The sequence below is a fragment of the Hordeum vulgare genome, chromosome 1H (assembly GCF_904849725.1).
Source record: "Hordeum vulgare subsp. vulgare chromosome 1H, MorexV3_pseudomolecules_assembly, whole genome shotgun sequence".
Classification (NCBI taxonomy): domain Eukaryota; kingdom Viridiplantae; phylum Streptophyta; class Magnoliopsida; order Poales; family Poaceae; genus Hordeum; species Hordeum vulgare.
In genome coordinates this window covers 453907599-453928048 of record NC_058518.1, presented here as the reverse complement: position 1 = coordinate 453928048, position 20450 = coordinate 453907599, and the positions used below count along the sequence as shown (strand labels likewise).

General features: G+C 38.8%; 1 long non-coding RNA gene across 6 annotated transcripts; it reads right to left on the bottom strand.

Annotated features, from left to right (window-relative positions):
- Positions 1 to 448: 448 nt before the first annotated feature.
- On the bottom strand, positions 449 to 11665 carry LOC123444706. Of its 6 annotated transcripts, none has more exons than XR_006631022.1 (12): positions 11523 to 11665; positions 10931 to 11397; positions 10484 to 10708; positions 9548 to 9950; positions 3478 to 3580; positions 3354 to 3408; positions 2978 to 3101; positions 2627 to 2744; positions 2287 to 2377; positions 2124 to 2181; positions 1494 to 1558; positions 449 to 1414 (listed from the first exon to the last, which is right to left on the bottom strand). It is a non-coding gene; the product is annotated as an uncharacterized LOC123444706 (long non-coding RNA). The 6 variants fall into 6 exon arrangements; XR_006631024.1 differs by lacking the exon at positions 2124 to 2181 and adding an exon at positions 1998 to 2066; XR_006631026.1 differs by having other exon boundaries at positions 3354 to 3391.
- Positions 11666 to 20450: the final 8785 nt, after the last annotated feature.

Here is a 20450-nt window from a genome sequence, read left to right as displayed (position 1 = left end):
AAAGATGACGCAATGTGAATTATATTATGGATAGTAGAATGGCTTTAAGCAAGAAGCTAATTAAAACCAAGAATTATTGGTATTGATAACCATTATATATGCACAGAGATCATTGCATTATTGGCCAAAGAGAAAACAAATATGTTTACGCTATACTGTTCGAAGCCACTCCCAATAAAATAGCATCCAGTATGACATGAACCGTTTTGAATAACGTGGAACCATAGACCGTTTTGAATAACGTGGAACCATAGATATCTAAACAAGCAACGTCCACCTTGAGAACCCGATGCATAAGAAATGACCTCTCAGGAACCATATCCATTCATGTAGGTTGTAAAGGGAAAGAAAGATAAAAATGAACAATTAACAATGTTGATAACATGAACATATGGAAACGGAAGCAAATGTGTCACAGATGTCAGAAAAGTATTTCAACCATCAAGGGTACAAAAGCTAATATCGCGCTTATTATTACAAAGCTGATTAGGTATAAATAAGTGAAGCATTCATTCGTGTACAATATTAGCATGTAGGCCTAGGATATGGTTCCATTCTTAGACACCGATATTCTTTAAACATAAGGAAATACTTCATAAGAAGCCCTATATATTGCATTGATGATAGATTCATAGGTTAAAAGGCATGAAACCAGTTTATGGTAAGCAAAACTAAATAGAAGAGATGCATCATGTAGATTGCTTTGATTCCCCAACTTCTGGTAATTAAGATATATAGTCTGTCGCCGTCCTCATAATTAACCTTTTGCTTCATGTCTTCCATGCGCTTCTGCAGAATAAAAGTGTACAATAAAGGAATAGGAAAACCAGCTGTAGTTGCACACACACAAAAACATTTGGGGAAAGAACCTTTTGAAGAAGTTAAGACCTTACTTAGTGATTGGCAGTGAAAATACGACGCGGGGAAAATAGATGCACATATACCATTTCTATTCTACAACAGAGAAAAATAAAACAACCAACCGAAGGGACATATCAGTCTTTATGTAGTGGTTGGAGGTTATACTATTAATTTTTTACGAGTGAGAACCCATGAACGCAAATGAAATTTAATAGTATCATTGCTATAAATGTGATGCAATGAAGCTCCACATTCAGTATGATTTTCTTATTTCTTTTTAGACATTTAACAAGGAAAGGCGCAGAACTTGGAAAACACTTCAAACCATATTATTTTTACCTGTGATCTTGTCAATTAAGTTCATTTATGGCACCACCTCTTCCTGATCTCACCTTGGCCACTTACCTCATCAGTGACCATGGATACCCGTAACAGGTAATCCATGTCAGTCTATGATATAAATAAGGGGTGATACAGGTAGTAGTTTCGTACCACGGATAATGTGTTTCCCACCAGCTAAAGTGATTCTCTTCCGTGCATATTTAGGTGCGGACTAAAGATGGTTTAAAAGGATAAATTAGTAGGAGAAAAGAAAGTAATAAACAAGATTCTTTTTCTTCGTGTAAATTTACCTTCTTTGTTGATTTTCCTACGATATCTGGTCCGTGAAATCATTTGTTTCTTTGCATCCTTTTATCTATTTGCACTAACAGGAATAATGTGAGATTCCAAACCTGTATCTATCTCCTTTTCTTTGATAGTAAGCAGAGTGTTAGATAGCAATCAAAGCAGAAAACAAAAGACCTAGTGGACCTGGGAGCATAAGATTCTTTCTACTGGATGATTAATTAACTTGCATGCATCAATGAGCAACAAGAACAACCAGTCAATTAACTCATGTGCATTAGCAAGCAACCGAATAAAAATAATAGTGGTATAAAGAAGCAAACAAAAGTCATGACATCAGTTAAGTTAAATACCCATATATATGTGCAAATATATCACTTCTAAATTTCACCAATAAGTCATGACAACAGTTTGGCATTAACAATATTTAAAAAAATAGCACAAAGCATACTTAGGCGACATCCAATCACGTAAGATTAGGTCACACTGATTTATTCGAGAAGGATTACCGTGAATTGTAAGGAAATGAAATAAAAACCAGATACCAAGTTGCTGCAGATGCACTCATGGTATAAACTCTGAAACATCAAAGTACTCAATTGATGAAATTAGAAAAGCAATACAGTTAGACTCACTTGATATGTTGCGGGTTAGACTCAAATCTGAGACACGCAAAATTGAGGTGTAATTTGACTGTATAGAGATTATGGCCAAACATCATTGCTTGTTTTTGGAAGAACAAAAAAGGGAAATTATTGCTACAGGAGACAGAATGGAAAAAACTCATCATGTCCATACCTTCAAATAATATATATAATGTTCGGAAACATATGAAGACAGTAAGAATAATGTTGGTATGGTGGGCAGATGCCCTCACCAACTTGCATCCCTGAATCATATGCAAAAGTACCTTTTTTCAGCAGATATGTACGTTCATGGTTATAAAATATAACATACCGGCAATAAGATTGTCTACCACTCCTATGGACTATGCCTTTTTTTATCATGCTTTGGTCAAGTCTAAATGCTAAAACTAATCTGCACGCTATCCTAAAATAAATCAGGGGTCGCCAATTATTTACATATTCTTCCCTTAATGGATATAATATAAAAACTCAGCCAAAAAGTAACACCTAACCTGTAGCTCAAAAGCAGTTACATGTAGGTCGGCCGTGGGCTTCAAAATTCCTTGGCGTCGAAGAATAATTCTCTCTAATACAGAGGTTACAACAGTACCTTGATAGGTACCACTATTGCTGAATAACAGAGACGGAGGTTAGAATCTCTAAAATCAAGATCAAAGACAAAAATACAACTATGCGTAACAGAGGCCCATGAAAGACGTGAAACTAACACATTCTGAAACCTGTTATCTTCAGGACCAAATTACACAAGCATAATAATAGAACATAAACTCCATGTATCCTATCCAAGTGCAAACTAAAAGGAGAGACATCTTGTATGCATTGGGTAGAAAACAATCAGCGACCTGAAACATCTCAAGGGAAATGCTTGCAAGAACCTCGACACAAGCCGACGAAGCCGGTTCTACATTCCCTCAATCATTGTCCATCCGTTGTCATTCATGTGCATCACCCCAAAATCAATCAAATCTGTCAAAGAATACAAATAATATTTTATGACGAGAGACGATCCTAACCTTGCATTCTAAATAGCTATATGAATGATAATTTATACTTCTTTTATCACACTTTATTGAGTAGGTAAAAATTTGTAACTAAAGAAATGTTCACACACGTGACAGGCTGAACTTTATTTTATATATATGTATATCAATCAATATATATAACAAAGACAATGAGTAGTAGACGGGTGTGTGAGGTCAGCGTTTCCATTGTCACTACCTTAGCAAGCAGAAACCTGGCGGCCATTCCACTCAATCCTGACAGATGTAGGTTTCTAAGAATGAAGAAAAATAAGAGATGAACCAGTAACCTAGCAAGCTACCAAGCAAGGAAGGAAGCGAACCTGATGGTACATGGTCTCTTGCTGTCAAAGCCAATGCACTCGGCTTGGCGTTGCGTGCTACCGCCTTCATGACGCAATGCACTTTTAGTCTTGTTCTCCTCCCCTCCAATGCAATGAAAATGTTAGGAAATGAACATACGACATATCCTTCATCAATTCTTAAACAACAAACTGAAAATGAAGCTCTTCCCATTGGCTCATAGCTTCTCTTCAATCCTTGCTTGTCAAGAAGAGTTTTCAGATTTACAAATAACCAAATAAGGAGGCAACCAGTAGCAGACAGTAGCACATAGCAGTAGCACAAGCAACCAACATCAGCTAGTTACACATAGTGTAAGGACAAGCAGCATCCAAGGCTGGCAGCAGCGGAACCAGTAGCAAACACATCCACGAGCACAAAATTGATGGGGGCTGTTAGAGGAGGAAGGATCTCACCTGCGTGACAGAGATGAGAATGAGCTGAGGACGAGGGGGGCGCCCTTCTATGCAGCCGGTGTTCCTATACTACCGAGGACGACGAGCACAAAGCCATGGACCATTGCGCCGATGCCTGTAGCTGCGTCCGTCCCTCTCCAAATCGGGAACATGGAGTGCCATGAGCGCAGCGTAGGGGTGGAGAGGACGGCGAGCATCGCCTCCCCCTGCACTGTGTGCTCCTCCCATGGCTGTCACCAGCAACAGAGGAGATGAGACGGCCGGGCGGAAGGGGAGAGGCAAGCGGGAAGATGGGGAACAAGGGGGTGGCGGAATGAGAGAGGATGGAGCGGGGAGGAGAGAAAGAGACGAGCGGCAACGGTGACCACGCGATGGGGCTTCGAGAGGAGGAGAGAAGTGGAGGAGATGAGGAGGCGGAGCAGCGCGGCCGACGGCGTGCGGGGCTAGGGTTTGGAGGGAGGAGAGAGCTTAGACGGGAGGAGGGAGACGAGGCGGCAGGAAGAGGAGAGTGGCGGCCAAGTCCTCGCCACGGGAGCGGTTGGCTTTTATATGCCATATGCAAAATGACGAAAATGCCCTCAACGGGGGCATCGAATTTACAGGCGGTGGCAGAGCACTATCCATAGCGCGTTATAAGGCGACGTGGATGGCTTCCTACTGCCTACGACCCCAGCGTCTTTTATAAGAGAAATCCGGCCCCGACGGTGAGGTAAAAAATCTACTTTTGTGATGTACAAACCCGTGGATAGTGCAAATGCATAGTGCTAGATTGATGATGATGTGCAAATGCATAGTGCTAGATTAGTTGTCATATGTGTGCATTATTCCTGGCGTGAAAAACTTATATGTAACATTCAGATGTCAGAGGATAACCATGATGGAGAGGAACCCAAGATGTCAGAGTATAACCATGATGGAGAGGAACCCAAGATACCAAAAGTTTTACACTTTTGCCACCCCGAGAATCTTTTCCTAGAGCTTAAAGACCATCCAGGTAGCCGGGTTCAGGCAGTGATTGATATGGGAATGGATTGTGTGTTTCACTTGAAATCCGGGAAGCCGTTGAATGCTACTATCACGGACTACATGGTGCATAATTTTGAATATGTAAGGATTCAGATTCAGTGAAAATAGGGGAGACTCCTATAAACTTAGAATCCTGTTTTAAGAATTGCTATGATCTGCCCTCTGAGGGGAGGGCACTTCAGCATGTTGGAAGTCATAAATATAAGGATAATTATGTAGATAGTTCAGAGTTCACTAGTCTAAAACATTTGACTCTGGCCCAACTATGGCGAATGGTAAAGAAGGAGCACACGCCTGATGAGGAGTTTCGTGTCTACTTCATGATTGCAATATTGCAAGAGTTTCTCGCTTGTGGCAGAAAATGTAACACGATAGATACAAATTTTCTGAGAAATCTCGACCAAAATAGGAAAAACATAAAGGGCTTGAACTGGTGCATGTTTTTTGCTAAACATCTCATTAATGTCATAGTTGCATACAAAAAGTGTCTTGCCAAAAAAAAGGGTCAAAAGGGTCGTCTGAAATGTTCGAGAAATCTTCACATTCTAAATTTAAGTTCAGAAGTTATCTATTTGTTACTTTAGTTGCAGTAACTTGTTTCTGGCGTCTCTATACTTATATATATTCCGTGCAGCTTATATGTGCGGACACCCTGAAGTTTCAAGTCTTAGAAGGACCACCAGAGGGCCATCCACGGGTTAAGCATATTACCGATGAATATCTAGCGCGTCTTGCTAATTATATTGGCGTGAAGGTAATGTTACTTACATTTATCGATAGTTAAGAAGTTTTATACACAAGACATGAGCATATGTCAACACAGTCCTTGTTATTGTCAGTCAAGGAAGTCGGCTGACCACGTCCATGGAGAGAGCAGGGTTGAGGTATTCTTGGACTCTATAATAATCTGATTATTTTTATACTATTTTCTTCTAAAATATCTAGGATTGTAATATGTTATGTGATATTATTTCCGGGGAGCTGATGTAAGAATTGTATTTTCCAGCCTCGTCCAAAAATAAATGCAAAGGAGGCTATGGCCATTTCAGACATGATAGATGATACAATTACTCAGGTGATGGGTGCTCTTAAAGGTTTTGAAAAAAAACTAGGTGGTGCCGAAAAGCCGAAAAAACAACCTGCATCCAAGGATGCAGGACATGGCGTGAACCAAGGTGACATGTCCTGCATCCCTTCCGGCTTTTCGGCACCACATAGTTTTTTTTTCAAACCTTTAAGAGCACCCATCACCTGAGTAATTGTATCATCTATCATGTCTGAAATGGCCATAGCCTCCTTTCCATTTATTTTCTTGGACGAGGCTGGAAAATACAATTCTTACATCAGCTCCCCGGAAATAATATGACACAACATATTACAACCCTAGATATTTTAGAAGAAAATAGTATAAAAATAATCAGATTATTATAGAGTCCAAGAATACCTCAACCCTGCTCTCTCCATGGACGTGGTCAGTCGACTTCCTTGACTGACAATAACAAGGACTATGTTGACATATGCTCATGTCTTGTGTACAAAACTTCTTAACTATCGATAAATGTAAGTAACATTACCTTCACGCCAATATAATTAGCAAGACGCGTTAGATATTCATCGGTAATATGCTTAACCCGTGGATGGCCCTCTGGTGGTCCTTCTAAGACTTGAAACTTCAGGTTGTCCGCACATATAAGCTGCACGGAATATATATAAGTATAGAGACGCCAGAAACAAGTTACTGCAACTAAAGTAACAAATAGATAACTTCTGAACTTACATTTAGAATGTGAAGATTTCCCGAACATTTCAGACGACCCTTTTGACCCTTTTTTTTGGCAAGACACTTTTTGTATGCAACTATGACATTAATGAGATGTTTAGCAAAAAACATGCACCAGTTCAAGCCCTTTATGTTTTTCCTATTTTGGTCGAGATTTCTCAGAAAATTTGTATCTATCGTGTTACATTCTCTGCCACAAGCGAGAACTCTTGCAATATTGCAATCATGAAGTAGACACGAAACTCCTCATCAGGCGTGTCCTCCTTCTTTACCATTCGCCATAGTTGGGCCAGAGTCAAATGTTTTAGACTAGTGAACTCTGAACTATCTACATAATTATCCTTATATTTATGACTTCCAACATGCTGAAGTGCCCTCCCCTCAGAGGGCAGATCATAGCAATTCTTAAAACAGGATTCTAAGTTTATAGGAGTCTCCCCTATTTTCACTGAATCTGAATCCTTATCATATTCAAAATTATGCACCATGTAGTCCGTGATAGTAGCATTTAACGGCTTCCCGGATTTCAAGTGAAACACAAAATCCATTGCAATATCAATCACTGCCTGAACCCGGCTACCTGGAAGGTCTTTAAGCTCTAGGAAAAGATTCTCGGGGTGGCAAAAGTGTAAAACTTTTGGTATCTTAGGTTCCTCTCCATCATGGTTATCCTCTGACATCTTGGGTTCCTCTCCATCATGGTTATCCTCTGACATCTGAATGTTACATATAAGTTTTTCACGCCAGGAATAATGCACACATATGACAACTAATCTAGCACTATGCATTTGCACATCATCATCAATCTAGCACTATGCATTTGCACTATCCACGGGTTTGTACGTCACAAAAGTAGATTTTTTACCTCACCGTCGGGGCCGGCGGAGGACGGCAGCGGACGGCGAGTAGGGCGGTCGGAGCCGGCGGAGCAGAGGACCTCAGGGGCCCGGCGGGCGCGCGTTGCCGCGCCCATCCGTTTTTCATATAGAATTATAGTTTTATGTAAACTTATAAAGGATGAATCATAAAATTTAGATCCACGGTTGAAATAGTATGGTATTGGTCAATCGGTAATAAGATAAGGAAATTTTGATCCAAGAGGGAATTATAGTTGATCTTCAACGAACTGAAAGTATTCATTTTAGTCAAATGTGGTACTACTTTTTAAGGGGAGACCATCATGGCCAGTAGGGTATTGCATTGGTTACTCACTGATGAAGTGAACTTTAATCGTTTTGGTTTGCCACAGAGAGTGAGAATTTTACTCATTGATGCTTCATAAGAGAGCAGTGAATCTAATGTGAATATGTTCTTCATAACAGAGCGTCTTGATCACGGGAAGAAGAAGAAAATGAGAACAGCGGCCTGCTTGAATGCCTTCTAAAAACAATAAGCTAAGCCATTCTTAACAGTGATTGGTGTAATATAGCATACATGTCTTTTATTTGGTATTCTATATAAAACAAAGAAAAGCAGGGAAAATAACTAATGAAGATCACATGATAATGTTGAACCTATGTCTTGTAGTTTCATGCACTCAAGAGCGATCCACTCCACCGTGCTTAGTGAAGATACGTGTAGCACCAATAACCACCATCAGGTTGCTTTAAGTGTGTAAGAGAGAAAGCATAACTTACAGTAATTCTAAAATCACAGTTAAGATTTTATTCAATTTCTTTATACACAATATGTCATTTTCAATCTCAGTAATTATATTGACATGGTACTTCTATGTTAATAAACAAAGGCGCATGCAAGATTGACATATTTGCCGTCGGAATATAAGGTGAAAACAGAATTGTCAAATGATTATGTCTGAAAGAGAAGACACTTGCAACTGATTAGCAAGGTATGCTGCTTCAAAATTGTATATATCTCTAGCTGAACTATAACCCATATATGAGAGCAATTATAAGGAGCAAACTTGGGCTAAAGGTTTAGTCAAAATCATTATATTCTAGCATATCTTACTCTAAGCATTAAATGTAGGAAAATATAGCATCTTAGTATGGCTAGACAATCCAATCTGGTATGTATAAAAATTTACATACATCTTGATGTTAAGTAAATGCTCTTTTTGTCATATACAAAAGAACATGCAGCACTGCGGGGTATCAGGATAGTAACTAAATAATGGTGCTTTTATAAAGAAGGCTTAGGCCTTGTACAATGCAAAGTACTTAGGGGAGGTGCTTAGAAAAAAACCAATCTTTTCCTAAGCACTCGTGCTTATATCTATACGGGGGTTGCTTAATTAAGCGTCTACTCTATGTAAATAGGCACAAGTGCTTCAGAAAAACTGGTTTATATGTCTAAGCAACTTCCCTAAGCATATTGCATTGTACAAGGCCTTATAGATAATAACTAAAGACAAATGTTGCACTATAATGCAAATTTGCATACCATAATGCACTTGCATCTTTTTTAGAACCCCATGTTTTTGGGAGTTCAATTGTCCATGGATGTCGAGAATGAATGATCACAAAAAACAAATATGAACAATGACTCAAGATGATCGTTCAAGAAAAAAGAACAATAAACAAATGTGTTGCATGTCACAAAACCAAGCCTATAAAAATAACATCCTTCTCTCATTCTAAGCATTTTTTACCAACATATCCTTTATGTTTTATAATACGCAAAGTCGACACCCTCTCTGTATTTTTTCGCATCCCAGGCAAACATATTCGAAGAAGAATCAAGAAAGAAGCACCAATAATTAGTAAAACAAGGTTATGTCTTATTTACCTACAATAGAAATACATAATAAACGTGTAAAATGAGACAATATGTAAAGACAAAGCACAGTAAATTTGAAAACTAGTTTACCTCACAATTGCAGTGCCATGAAGATCAAAGAAACAATATGATACCAAAGTGAACATACATGGCCAATTGTGTAGCCCTCTTCATGTGAGATGAATCCCAATAATTAAGTATGTCCTGATGGTAATGATTTGGTAATGTAAACTTGGAACACCCTAGATGATGACCATGCAACAACATAATATGCTAGGTTGGCTGGGATAATTATCTTCCCAGTGTAATATTCAATCCTTCAGAATCAATAAAATAACCAACACTGTAATCAGAACAAACATGGAAGTAGTGTGCAGTCCTGAAATAGTGCAAATCAGTATAGCTTATTGCCAGCTCTTGAACCATGTTTTGAAAAATTGAGATCTTTTTGGTATAGTTATATTGCTTCGACTCTAGTTCTTCTATATCAGGCCTACAAAATGAGAATATGACAGTCACATTGGAGATCAAAAGATGGCTAGAAATATTCCTATAACCGTTGGATAAAGATTACAACATATATATGCTGGAGAACATGACCATTCTAGGAATGCTACATGATATATAAACTAAATATAGCTCAGGTGAAAAGAAATGGAAATCCATATCACTGTTGCAGGAATATTACATAATATATCTTCCGCCACAAAACTTTCAGATTTCTTACACATATGATATGTACTGAGAAATGTAAAGTTGTAAAGTTAAGTTATTTTGTTATTCCTAATGCTGCTAGCAACATAAACAAAACATAGGTAATCATCATAAGCCGTTTCTTCCTTGATTATGAGAACCACATTATGTAATCAGACCAATCTAGAAATTGCTACCTTCCTTAATAAAAATCTAGAAAGTGCTACCAAAATCCATCTTAATTATGGCCGGGGAACGGTGTTAACTCTAAGCTTCAATGGCTAGAACTCTTCCACGGCGTACAGAACATGTCATGCCTGGTGTGTGACTCACCTTGTGTGGAGGTGATACCGTGATAACATGAGATCAAAAAAGTCATGGCCGGGGGGAGAAGCAGTGTCACATGGCTGCTGCTCCTCACACCTGCAAGGAAAGGCATGGCCGCTGTTGGCGCGACCGCACGAGGTCGAGTTTCGGGGAAAGCCGCCACCGCACGAGGTCCACCAAGCTCGCTGCCTGTTGGAGTCCTTGATCTTGTCAATCTTCTGGAACCCATTTCTGCAGCAAACAGTCACCCATCAGAAATTCAGAATCAACTAACCCAGCACGGGGGGGGGGGCAACTCAGTCATGGTTTGAGCACGGGTAGGCGAAATCTGATGCCAGCAAGCGTTCTTTTAACCTTTGTATACAGAAAACTACGGACAAAATCGGGACTAAAGCGTTTGAGGAAACGGCAGCATTGCGGCGGGAAAAAAAAGGGTAGAGAGATCTGGCTCACTGTAGGGCGCGGAAGATGTCCTGGATCTCGCCGTCGATCTGCTCGAGCTCGGGGCTCATGGGCACGTCGCTCGCCGCCATGGCGGCTGCTGGATCCCCGCCTACGCCTAGCGGGATCCGCCCGGTTGCGTGGGGAGCAGCTCTTCCGATGGAGGCGAGGAGGGCGGCGGATGGGGCGAGGAGGGGGAGGAGGGTTGGTGCGGGACCGTTGGGTTTGGGGGCTGGAGTCGTGTGAGCTGCCCAGCTGTGTGCTGGCACGCAGGAATTAGGCGGAGAAACGCAGATGATTGTTGCCCTGATGTACTTGTAGTTCAGGTGTCTCTCTCACTCTGCTCAGTCTCTCTCCCTCGATCGGATCCCCTCACCTCGCCTTCATCCTCTCCCGCGCAGGATCCATTCGCGCGCGTCACATCGGCTTGATGGCTGGATCGATGGAGACTGCCCGCGTCCTCTGCACCAACGCCTTGGCTAGATCCCCTCGAGGGTTGGGCAAATTACTCAAAGTTTTGGGTGAAAATCATCTTGCTAAATTCTGAGATTCGAAAAACACTTGAGAGGCATGGAAGATTAGGGCAATCTGAGATAATGAGTACCTGCTTGCCGAGGATGACGAGGCTGGGGCTCCCCTAGAGCGTGGATGATGTTGGCGACGCCGATGAAACCGGCGGCTCCTGTGCGGGTCGCTTCGGCTTGATCGGGATTAGATTAGGGTTTGCGAGGGCGATCAGGTTCGGGAGTGGAGGGTCGCACACGGTCGCTCATCTCGCTGGTAGGCCTCGCAATCCCATCACTGGGCCACCTTCGAATGGGCTACAGAAGGGCCAATGCACCAGTGGCCTCCGTTTCGGCCCGTGGAGCAGCAGCCCACAAGACAGTTGGACCAGTTTAAACAGATTACGGAATAGATCAATCTAAACACTAAATCTGACGGCCAAAATCTTATAGATAGTAAAAATGGACGGTTAAAAATGCAAATCGCTGTGAGGGCAGGGAATAGGTGCGGTTATACTGTCCTTAATGTGATATGTTATCGTGCTTGCGAAACGCTTAGATGCACTTCTTTCCAATTCAGGGTCTCGTTTCCTAAATCGGAAAGACCGCATCTTAGTCGTTACAAGGAGCCCGCTCCGCTCGGCCTACGCGGAGTGGTAGGGCACGAGGACTACGTCGCGGACTTTGACGCCGTTGCTGCCGCCATCGCCGAGCGGAGCGTGCGCGAGGAGGCGGAGCGCCCACGCCACGCCGAGGAGCTCGAAGTCCTCCAGTGGCAGCAGGCGGTCGCCGCCAACGAGAAGGCTGAGGAGTGGCGCCGCATCCGCGCGGAGCAGACGGCGAAGTACGTTGACCTATGCAGCTCCGGTGAGGAGGATTGAGCGTCCGGCTCTTCCATGGCGTCATCCATTTGTCGCGACCTCGCCGCCGTCAGATCCGACCCCTCTATTACTAGTTTAACGTAGTATGTAGTATAACTATGCTTGTAGTTTGTTGATCATGTGATGAACTATGTAGTATGTGATGAATTATGTTTGTGCAATTTTTCCCGCATAAGTGTTTTTCAAATTATGCAGGTTTTGATACGGATTCTGTTCGGCCGCGTATGTTTTCGACCCGCAAACGCGATTTTCGTGAAACCGCAAACGCGTTTTGCGGGTCAAATTTTTGCAGGGTCTGCTAGAGTTGCTCTAAACCATCACAACTTATGGCCTCTTTTTGTAATCGGTCATCAATTGTCTCATGTATACTGCTCACATTAAACGTCATATAGAAAACGTCGAGACCGATGCGGGGTCCTTCCCTTCCCATTCTTCGTCGTCTTATCTCACCGCCAGGTCCATCACCGTCCTCACCGTCCTCAATAATACGACGTTGGCACGACTTTCCCCTCATGCAATTTTTAGTTCTCTGAACGGATCTAATATAGGAGAAGATCTTGATTTGTTAATTACCAAAGGATTACTCAGTTTGTAACGGTAAGTACAACTCCCCTTCTATATAGCCCATATATTTATTTGTTTTTGTTCATTCGATATGATTCCAGCTAGTCTCGTGTAATCCACATTCCTCATCGACTTGAGAGAAACAAGGAGGGTTCAAAAGGGTGTCCAGGTGCTTTTGTTTCAATTTCATGCCATAGTTATTGTAATGTTTGTGTGCTATTTCACCTCGGAAGTGCATAATAGGAGCCCATGAATACGTAGAATCCTGGAACAGAGCCATTGACAAAGAAAACACAAGTGCAGATACAGATTATACTAGAACTTCTCACGGCTAGCTCTTGCAAGCGACGGAGAACAACCCAGTACTTCTATCAATTCACACAGGCTCTGGTAGAAAACTTTTAAAAATCATGAACATATTTTGAATTTCAGAACAATTTTTAAACCTGAATTTTTTTCCCAAGTCCAATAGTTTTTTCAAATTCATTCATATTTTTGAACTCTGGAACATTTTCTCAAATCCATGAACATTATAAAAATCTGCTCAAATTTATTACAATTTGCAATTTTAAAAATTTGGAATATATTTCCAATTAAATAGTTTTCCAATTTTAGAAAGTTCTACCATTATGTTAACATTTATTTATGACAAAATATATGATTTTATTGAACATGCGACATTTGCAAACTTTCAAAATTCGCAAAAAAAATAATTCAGAAAATTTAATTCATGATCATTTCGTCCAATTTGCAAACATTTTTTGAATTCTTGAACGGTTTTGAAAATTTGCTAATTTACCAAAATTTGCAAACATTTTCAAAAATTTAAATATAAAGACCCAAATTAAATAAGCAAAGCCAGAAAATAGCGCTTGTATTTTTATTTAGAACTAACTAAGTAAATATACAAGTGGAATAAAGAAATCTATTTATCTATACCTACTAATAAAAGAAATAGATATTATTAGTCCCTCATGATAATGGATAGAAAGATCCTTTACTCTTTATAAAAATTGACCCGCTGTCCAATATTAAATCTGTCCCAAATTTCTCCCTAATAATAAAGCATATATGGCCTCTGTCGTCCGTCACTAAAATTAGCCCTAAAGTTCGGATGAATTTACCCCTATGCCACCGGTAAGTGAAGAGAACGGTTCGTTTTTCCTTCTAAAATCCGCGCAAACTTTAGTTTATTCTAAGCGAGCGCTTCATAAGGACATCTCCAATGGTCTTATGATCATCGTTGGTAAAATTGCCACATAGATGATTTTAATGACATGACACATAATAAAAGAAGAGAGAGAATAAAACCGTATGAACTTGAAGCAACGGTTCATGCACAAGCTCCGAGGCAAACAAGGTTATTTCTTTAACATTTAATGGATCCACTTAGTTATTTTACATATGGTTAACATACACTCTATTAAAGAGCTTGTATGATGTGTTGTTGGTTGATGATATGGACATTTATACCAAGGATTGAACATACGGACTGTTGAAGATGCTCTAAGGCATGAGGAGCTGAATAGCATAGCGGCCTAAGCCTCTCTTCCCCACAAAGGAGACCAGGGTTTGAATTGAACTACTCTCATATTTTTGCATTTTTCTCTTCAATTTTTGTCAGCGTAGAAAAGTTCACTCGCCCATGCATTCCTAAAATGTGTACTAAATATGCTGCAATCATGTACGTTAATTATTTCTAAAATTATGTTTAGGATGCATCCTTAAAAATTCCTATTATATATGAGTTCTATCTTTTTAAATTGACTAGAAAGAATAGTTTTATGTTTAGGACTGACCATATTCAAACGCGTATTTATTGTGTGAACACTCAAACTGTTGTTGATAACATAAAATGTGATGTCATTCGAAACTAAAAAACGTGGGCACACCCATCGAACGAGTAGTAATGCTTCGGCCAACTAGAGTCCAAATCAAGGACGCTATACAAATCAAGGACGCTATACAATTTAAAAAACAAAAAATATAACGCACGTCCACTAGAGTCCAAATCAAGGATGCTATACAAATTAAAAAAACAAGAGGCCCAATCAAGCTAGCTTCACGGGTTCATGTCAGGAAAAAGAAATTAAAGTACGTGAACACTGAGCTTAAGCTAGCTTCATGGGTTCTCATAAAAAATCTGAACTGGTCCACGTTAAAAGGCCTGAGTGCTCTATATATACGTGAACAATGAACTTTATTATGTCAGTGTTGGAATGTGAGATTTAAAATTAAGCCCCGTAGAAAATAGACAGAGGGGGTACCGAGTACTATAGTCAATCTCATAATTTTGTTGCACTTTGATTTATTCATCAATGATGCGACTAAAATTCTCGTACAAAAATCGTACCCGATGTAGTGTATGTGCACCATGGTTCTTAATGTGTGGTTGATATACATTTTACCTAGACCTTTTGTGTGTGTCTCCTTGGTGCCATCGGTTGGCACCAGCCCTATGTTGTTATGTCATGTTGATTGCCGTTTTAATGGACACCGCCCCATAATCATAGGATGGCACGATTTGAATATTATCCCATCATGATTTATCTGGTTCGCATAACCATTATCTCATCCGTCGCAATGCACGGGCAGTTGTGCTAGTACTATTAATAAAGGAAATGAGTATTCTTAGTCCGTCATGTTATTTTATAGAAAACCCCTTAATATTTCTGACATTAAACATGCAATATATATCAAATGTCTTTTTAAATACTCATATTTTCTAAACCGTAACTCCAAATTTAACATGTTATATATGAAATTTGGTTAGAAAAATATGTAGAATCTGAATATGATGTTATTTTACATGTTAACCATTTAAGAAAACTACTATCTAGGGTGCAATCTTAAACAGTACTGATCCAAATTGTGGATGAACATCTCGACAAAATTACGATTGGAGACGAAATTAAAGATCACTTGCCTGTTTCTTTGTACGTGTGAAATCTATATGCAAGCCTGTTTAAATATAAGACTCGTGAAATCTTAAATTACGTTTTTGTAGACTAAGATCATCTTTGTTTGGCTGTAGTTACAAATACTTAGATTATAGACCATTTTTGTAAATTAAGAACATGTGATATTTTCTTCTTTCGTTGCAACACACAGACTCTTTTACTAGTAGATAATAAATAATATAAAACAACGAATACTTCATAGCATACGGTCACGAGCACTATGCCTTGCATTAAGCAAGACAGTAGCAGCTCTTGCTGAAGTTTTTCTCCTACTCGCGTCGTATCGATCCGGCCCATTTTGCGCTCGCACAACAATTAAAAATAGCTGACGAAAAGGGAGAAGGGGACCTACTATGTGGCGCATTCAGCGCCGGTTAGGGGAACCGACACCTACAGCACTCCTTCTCGTGGATCGGTCCATGTAGAATTTCAAAAAATTCAGATTTACGAAAAACGTTTAATGATTATAAAAAAAGTTCACTGAGTTTTGAAATATGTTCATGGATTTTCAAAAAGTTCACAGAATTCGGAAAAAGAATCATCAATTTTCAAAAGAAGTTCATCAATTTTTAAAAACAGTTCATTGATTTTGAAAAAGTTCACAAATTCTAAATTATGTTCACCAATTTTCAAAAAAGTTCGTGCATTTCAAGAAAAAACGTTCATTGATTTTCAAACAAGTTCACCGATTTTAAAAAAGTTCATCAATTTAGAAAAAAGTTCAAGGACTAAAACACAAGCAGGGTCTCTAGATGGACCGGCCTATTTGCCGAGCACTGCAGCCTCTGGTTAACAAAATTTGCATATAACTGACGCCAAATGCGCTAAATTGGGTTTGCCAGGGAAAAGTGTGTAATAGGGGAGCAACTAGTTATCGAGCGCTCCCTCGCGAGCCTTCCAGAGATCGCTCCCGCGCGCCGCCACATAGCGCGTTTCCAGCCGTCGCCACGTGTTGTGCTCTGAGCGTTCCCTTCGGATTTTGTTTTTTTCGCACGCGTTTTCGTCTTTTTTGAGTGTTTTTTTTCTGATTTTTTTGGTGTTATGGTTTTTCATCGGTCTTTCGTAAATTTTGGACGAAAAAATATATATTTTTCGCTAAAAAACGCGTTTTCTTTTTTTTTTACGTGAAAAAATTGTTTTTTTTTTGCGAGAGGCACGGTTTTGCTTCAGCGAGAGGCACGACAGTGCCTCTCGAAAAGGAAAAAATGCATTTTCATTTTTTTGCGAGAGGCATGGTTTTGCTTTCACGAAATGCACGGTTTTGCCTTCGCGAGAGGCACGTCCGAGCCTTTTGGAAAGGAAAAAAAAGTGGTTTTTGTTTTTTACGAGAGGCACGGTTTTGCTTCCGTGAAAGGCACGGTTTTGCCTTTGCAAGAGGCACGCCCGTGCCTGTGCCGAAAAGGAAAAAAACGTGTTTTTTTTGTTTTTTACGAGAGATAACGGTTTTGCTTCCGCGAAAGACACGGTTTTATCTTTGCAAGAGGCACGCCCGTGCCTGTGTCGAAAAGGAAAAAATTGTGTTTTTTGCTCTCTCTTTTTTTCGCGTGAGGCATGGTTTTGCCTTCGCGAGAGGCACGACCCGTGCCTCTCAGAAAGGAAAAAAACGCGTTTTCATTTTTTTTATCACGTGAGGCACGGTTTTTTGTCATGTTTTTTCTTCCGGTTTTTTCATGAAAAAAAAAGTTCATCAAAACATATCAACATGGTATCTAGTTTTGAAGATCTCGACGCGAGAAAGCCAACGGTGAAAACGGTTCGAGATTTAGACGCATGGTTTAGAAGATAAAACATTTTGAGAAAACGAATCTACGAAAAAAAAACCTCCCAGGTTGCGACAAGTGACACGCATGCAGTGCGCCATTTGTGGCAATCTGTGGAGGTGAGAGTAATCGTTGAAAGGTATACTCGCTAATTGGTGATTTCGGTGCAATAGGGGCCGGTCCTACTTAAGATGATTCGAGCCGGTTTTCTTTGTAATTTTTTTCGTTTTATTTTCTTTCTTTTCTTTTTTGTTCAACGTTTTTTCATTCTTTTTTGCATTTTGTTTCTTCTTCTTTTTTTTTGCTCCTTTTTTTAGTTTTCTTTGTTCTTTTTGTTATTATTCTACAAAAAATATGTCAACAACATTTTTTAATACACATCTAATTTTTTTTCCAATATAAATTAAACATTTTTGTAATACAAGATCAGCATTTTCTATACATATTGTTAAATATTCAACCGCTTGATATACATTATTTAAACACTTGCTCAATATAATTTTAAAGATTGAGTAACATTTTTATCTAAGTGAAAAATCATCATTTTTTATACATGGGGAACATTTTTTCTGTACATATTCACAAAAATTCAATTGTATGATTAATATTTTTCAAATACTTGTTTAATAATTTAGAAAACACTTGATTAACATATATATATATATATATATATATATATAATTAATATATTAATAATTTTAAATACATTTTCCACATCTTTAATATAACCATTTAACATTTCTCAAATACTTGATTAACATACTTGAAATATGAGTTGAACATTGCTTTTTTAAAATGATTGATTAACATTTTCATATAGATTATAAAAAACATCATTTCTTTAATACATGATGAATAGTTTTTCTATAGACATTCAACATTTTTCAGAATTCTTGATTAATATTTTTCAAATACTTGTTTAACATTTTTCAACAACTTGTTCAATATTTTTAAAATGCTTATTCATCATTTCTTTATATGTATTTTGTCGAAAGTTTTGTTACATATATAATTATAATATTTTAAAGTGTAAAACAAGTACAAAAATAAAGCAAGAAACGAAAATGAAAACAGAAAAACAAATATAGAAAGATAGAGGATATGGATTGCCGCACGCATGGGCATGCCCATCTCGGTAGGTCCCTTAACATGTTCGAAGACGGACTGTCCTAAACCGTGCGTCCAAATCTCGAACCATTTTACATAGATCTATAACCTTCAGAGAGTCTGTCTTCCCAGATTGGCCCATCTTCCGAGCTTGCAACAAGTGATGCACTGCATGTGTGTCACTTGTCGCGATCTGTTAGTTTCTCCTTTTTTCATAGGTCCGAATTTTTAAATTATTTTATCTTCTAAACCGTGCGTCCAAATCTCAAACCATTTTCACCGTTGGGTTTTTCGTGTTAAGGTCTTTAAAACTAAATCCCATGTTGATAGGTTTTGATTTTTTTAACGAAAAAACCATGTTTCTCGCGATAGAAAACAAAAACAAAACATAAGTTTTTTCTTTCCGACAGTCACGACCGTGCCTCTCACGAAGGCAAAACCATGTCACTCGCGAAAGCAAAACCAAGTCTCTCGCGAAAAAAACACCTTTTTTTTTCCTTTTTGAGAGCCACGACCATGCCTCTCGCAAATACGAAACCGTGCCTCCAGCATAAACAAAACTATGTGTCTCATAAAAAACAGAAAGTTTGTTTTCTTTCTTTCCGAGAGGTACGGCCGTGCCTCTCTCAAAGGCAGGATCGTGCTTATAGTAGAAGCAAAACCACGCCTCTCACATAAAAAAGAAAAATATATTATCTTTTCTTTTTCGAGAGGCACGGCCATGCCTCTTGCGAAAGCAAAACTGCGTCTCTCGTAAAAAAAATAAAAAATTTGTTTTTTCTTTTTTTAATTTTTTTTATTGTTAAAAAGTTTAAAAAGACCAGTGAAAACCGAAAAAGAAAAAAAACAGGGAGAGATAAATCTAGAAAACCAAAAATGGGTGCGAGAAAATAAAAAAATCTAAAGAAAATGCTAAGAACGTGATACATGGAGGCGGCTGAGAACGCGCTAAGTGTTGGCGTGTCGGAGTGCTTGCTGGAAAGCTTCCGAAGAAACATTCGCTAACTAGTTGCTTCATGAGAGTGGGATGAATAGTTAATATTTCTCGAATTAAAAGAGACATGCGACATCTCTCGCATCTAACGACTACAAAAACGGGCCAATCCGTTAGAGCGTTTTTTTTTGAAAAATAGGATCTCCTTGTTTCCATGATGCACTACTAACCACTGCACCACCATCAACTTCATGTACAATATGTAGGGTGTGTCCTTTTTTGTTTTCTTCGTATTCTTTCCTTTTTTTTCTTCTTCGGGTTCTATCATTTGTGTCTTCCTTTTTTCTCATTTTCCATTTCCTTTGGTTTATTTTGTATCTATTTAGGATTTAGTTTTTCTGTTTTCCTTTGTTTGCTTTTTTTTATATTTTATATTCGTATATACATAATCAACATTTTCTCAAATACTTGTTATACATTTTCTAAATACTTGTTCGGTTTTTCTTCTCGATTGTTTTGGTTTTTTCTGATGTTTGTTTTTCATTTTGTGTCTACATTTCGGTATGCCAAAATAAATAAATAATGAATGATCAACATTTTCTTTATACACATTCAACGTTTTCCAAATGATTAGTCACATTTTTTAACGAATGTTCAATATATTAGTACTTACTTAACATTTTTTAAATACCAGCTTGAGTTTTCTCAAGTACACGTTCAATATTTTTAATACTTTTTAAAGATTTTTTAAGTAATCATCAACAATTTGTAATACTTATTCAATATCTTTTTATTACTTGCAGTAGTAAAACCATACCACTCA